Here is a 5000-nt window from a genome sequence, read left to right as displayed (position 1 = left end):
CTGGGTGTGAGAGAGAGACAGGAAAAAAGGTTTACAGAGATAAATGAACAGAGAAAGAGAGGTAGAGAGACAGGGAGAGAAAGGAAGAGGGTGAGAGAGAAAGAGATGAAGAGGGAGAGAAAGGGAGAGGGTGAGAGAGAAAGAGATGAAGAGAGAGAGAGGGAGAGAAAGGGAGAGGGTGAGAGAGAGAAAGAGAGAGAGAGGGGGAGAAAGGGTGACTCAGGCAGAGGGTGTGAAAGGTCTATTGAGTCTGGCCCCGGGAGTCGCACCTGCAGGCTCTATTCACCGCTGTGTTTACACACTGTCATCCACAATTAACGCCGCTCCCTCCACGGCCCCTCCCCCCGGCCCGGGCCCTTGTAGAGCTCTAATTGAGCGTGCCACTCCGCTGATTGAATTAACAGCTTTGGCCCTAGGACCCCATATGTTGCCCCCCCCTACAACCACACATACACACATACACACACCCTTCTCACCATGAGGAGTGTGTGTGTGTGTGTGTGTGTGTGTGTGTGTGTGTGTGTGTGTGTGTAAGTGAGTGAGTGAGTGAGTGTGTGAGTGGGTGAGTGAGTGAGTGAATGAGTGTGTGTGAATGAGTGAGTGTGTGTGTGAGTGTGTGAATGAGTGAGTGTGTGAGTGGGTAAGTGAGTGAGTGAGTGAGTGATTGAGTGAGTGGTTGTGAGTGAGTGAGTGATTGATTGAGTGAGTGAGTGGTTGTGAGTGAGTGAGTGAGTGAGTGATTGAGTGAGAGAAAGCGGCCTTAAGGGTGTTGATGTTGTTGTGTACAGAGGTGTCCCTCCCTGTTGGAAAACTTAACGTGAACCAGGGCCAGGTAGGGGCCAAACAAGGCAAAATGTTATCTATAGGGGCCAAGCAGGCTAAATGTTAACTATTAGGAGCCAATGTGTTTCATATCCAGTCTTTACATTTCTATTGTTATATGTCTAATTAGTGTATTCGTACATTTCTATGGTTATATGTCTAATTAGTGTATTCGTACATGTTTATGGTTATATGACTAATTAGTGTATTCGTACATGTCTATGGTTATATGTCTAATTAGTGTATTCGTACATTTCTATGGTTATATGTCTAATTAGTGCATTAGTCCAACAGGCATGGGAAAGTATTAATGCCTTAAAGCTGAAAGAACACAAGATGGCGGTTCCTCCCTCTTTGCATGGAAGCACCAGAAGATACCAAAGGATACAGAGGCTGCTATAAAACAGAACTGAAGACTAGTCTAGTAACTCAGGGGAGCTTTAGGACCTTTAGTACGGCGAGCTGAGGTCTGATGGTGCGTCTGAGTGCTCCTGGGTCCCAGGGCGGAGCACCTGGAGGGCCTGGGACCGCCGACCCAGTGATGGGCCCTCGGAGCTGCAGGGTCCCTGGCTGCACCCAGCCCCTCACCTCTGGATGAACCCCGCTAGTTCAGCGCTATTTGTGGGAGTAAGCCCTCTCCACAATAAAATTAAAAGCTGCTCACACACTCTGTGGAGCAGAAACAACCACACACACACACACACACACACACGGCCAAACCCTTTCACCTCCCGCCTGGCCCCTCCCAGCTCCTCATGCCCCTAGCTAGGACGTTCCCCTCAGATACCAGCCAAGGTCAGAGGCTAATTAAACTAACACACACACACACACATCCCCCAAACACACACACACAGCAGGTCGATAGTTTAGTGGGTCATCTTCACTGCTGCTCTCACCCCAGTTATCTAATACACACCCTCTTCATGCTCCCGACACTCTCTCTCTCTCTCTCTCTCTCTCTCTCTCTCTCTCTCTCTCTCTCTCTCTCTCTCTCTCTCTCTCTCTCTCTCTCTCTCTCTCTCTCTCTCTCTCTCTCTCTCTCTCTCTCTCTCTCTCTCTCTCTCTCTCTCTCTCTCTCTCTCTCTCTCTCTCTCTCTCTCTCTCTCTCTCTCACCTCTCTCTGCCTCCCTCTCTCACCCCCTGTGACTACACCTGAGTGACCTGCAAATCAAATGCATACATATAAATGGACATAGATGCATAAATGCATAAATATACACATCGGAAATACTCAAAAGAAAAAAAAAATATATATCAATTTGAAATATATTATAAAAATATCAACAAATGTTAAACTAAAAAAAGCTAGTTTACACTGTTCTGTAAAGTTATATCAATCTCAATATGAACACGATATAAATAAAACATTGCATTACATTTGAATTACATGTTTATATTTTAGCACCTACATTATTGTTCCATTGTTACTTTTCATAATAAATATTTTGATTGCATATAATTCAGACTGTAGGAAGGACAATACATTTGGAAAATTCTAGTACTATACTAGACACTGGTAGAAAATATATATATATTGAATCGATATATATATATATATAAATCTGGCTAAAAAATCCATTCATTAAAAATCGTTTTTATCCATCATCACTCAAAAATACCTATACATACCTACCTTGTCTGTTTAAATTTCATCATTGGAAATCTGTATGGAGGAATAAAATGAGATATGTTAATCATTTTATGCTATTGGACATGGTTATGAGAACGTATTGCGTATTTGACTGCACTAAAGATTCGGTGGGTCCCGGGCCAGAAGTACACCAATCCCGCGGAAGGGTCACTGGATGAGACAATCTGGGAAGCCCTGGTCCAGAACTACAACAGAGAGAACCGCACAGTGTTTCTGTGGAGATGTGGCACCGCCTAGTGGCCACATTGGCTCATTACACTCCGGATCATCCCAGATGGCCGGGATTACACGGTGATGCGAGTTCATAATCAGGCTACCCACGCAACGCCGATTTTCATATCTATTCAGAAATATGCTAAACCCTAGGCCGGCCGACTATTCATATTTACCAGCCTGGCGTCAGATCTGTTTGAATTTAAATTACGTATTTAAATTACTTTTGTGTCCCATGGTAAAATGCAGCCGGTTCGGCTGAGATTTAAAAAGTATTGTATTTAGGCTACTGACATGGAGGATTCATCAGTATAATACTTTCCTCGTTCCCTTCAACGAATAAAATCAATTCCAATACACACACAGAAAACTGTACAATATTGTGGCACAGATCTGTGATCTTGTCACAATGTATTTTAGCAATATTTTCCAGTTTGCAAATACATTCTATTTTGTTTTTCGAAAATATAAAAATGTAAAATGTGTTTGCAAACGGGAAAATATAAAACAATAAGATAAAATGAATAAAAATAAATGTAACAATGTATAAAATATTATATATATATATTATAAAATCATTTTCCAGTTTGCAAATACATTTCTGTAATTAATTACAGGACAACACGGTGATAAGGGGGTAAAGTGGCGTCTGGCGTCGTGTTTCTGCAGGAACCTACTCTTAATTTCTCTGCAGGAACATACTATTGGTTTCTCTGCAGGAACATACTCCTCTTGGTTTAACCTTCTCCTGTGGACATATGGTGCGCTCGATGAGCTGCGAGTCTATTCCTGTCCTCACCCCAGCAGGCGGGGCTAAGGAGCCCGGAGAGGAGAGATGCTGAGAGGGGCAGGTGGGCTCCATGATGTTTACTACGAGATGCTCGTCGCAGAGGGACGTTCGGTGGACGTTCTCCCACCACTAATATCCTCCTCCCCGCATTATATTTGACCGCGCCAAAAGGGGATTTGTGTTTAGAGCTCATCTGGGGACGGGATGTTGTATAATTGAGCTCGGCGCTGATTTGTGGTGGTGGTGGAGGACTGCGAGAGGCACCGTCTGTCCGTGTCGGGTCGCCTGGGGCTGCGGCGATGTGATGCTCCGTCGCGGGGTCGACAGAGAAGGTGGGCTCCCGGTAACGCGGTATTATGCCGGGATCACGGGACCCGGCGCGGAATAAACTGGAACTGAGCGTCGCTTTTCTAAACGTTTGGCAAACTGGCAGGTCAGTCGATGTGGTCTCCTGAATATCACAATGCATGAAATCCACCGATTGACTATATATAAATATAGATATGTAGGCCTATATGTGTACGACTGTTTTAGCTAAGGTTCCGCGGATCTCCATTGAACATAGGTTATAGTGGACGACCGCCAGTACATTTAAAGTGTAATAAGCGTTGCTATGTTGGTTTGTGAGCCACAGTGCAGACGAGAGGCCTGCACATCCTTCATGTGTCAATATAAAGGGGGCCCTTGCAGTTTGTCAGCTGTTATGCGCACAGCACGGAAAGGAATCCAATAACGCTTAGCATCGCTTGTTCACTGTTTTCCCATTTTGGTAAAAGCTACCAAAGCCAAACGTCTAATTTGTGAGAACACACTGACAGAGACTGACAGATGTTTGACAAGTCGCATGCCTATACCGCAGTAGGAGAGCATAAATGGGTCAATTGGACTAGACCGTGTTATATAGAGTGAAAAACACATAATGAGTAATCAAATTATTTCAGCCTGGTAACTCCGAAAGTAGAATTCCTATTCAGGGACTCCCGTGTGTGTGTGTCTCTTTTTCCCCGAAGGGCATTAAGTCTCATCTGGTGTAAAATCACTGGCCGCACCGATGTGTGCAACGATGCATGCATCGTGCATTTATGACTCCTCTCTGCTGTGCCCCCCCACCGACAGACTGCATGCGTCTCCTAAGCTGCGCTACTCCGTTAACGTGATAATCCTTCGACTGAAACCTCTGTTCTGTGTCTCCCGCTTCTCCCCCCCCCCCCCCGCCGCAGTACTCCTCCATCATGGTCGACCCGTCCGAAGTTGAGGATAAGTGCAAAGGACACCTGGACGCCGCCGGCCTGCCCAATCACGTGCACCCGGACGCCAGCGGCCTGCCCAATCACGTGCACCTGGACGCCAGCGGCCTGCCCAATCACGTGCACCTGGACGCCTCCGGCCTGCCCAATCACGTGCCCCGCCGGCCCGACGAGGGGGACGGCATGGCGGCGGAGGACGACCCCGACGGAGACGCTGGCTTCCAGACCCCGCCCACCGGCAGCTGCGAGCCCAGCCCCTGCCACTCCGCCGCCCCCG

The sequence above is a fragment of the Micromesistius poutassou genome (genome assembly GCF_964030765.1).
Source record: "Micromesistius poutassou genome assembly, chromosome: 17".
NCBI classification, from domain to species: domain Eukaryota; kingdom Metazoa; phylum Chordata; class Actinopteri; order Gadiformes; family Gadidae; genus Micromesistius; species Micromesistius poutassou.
This window is presented reverse-complemented; position numbering follows the sequence as displayed.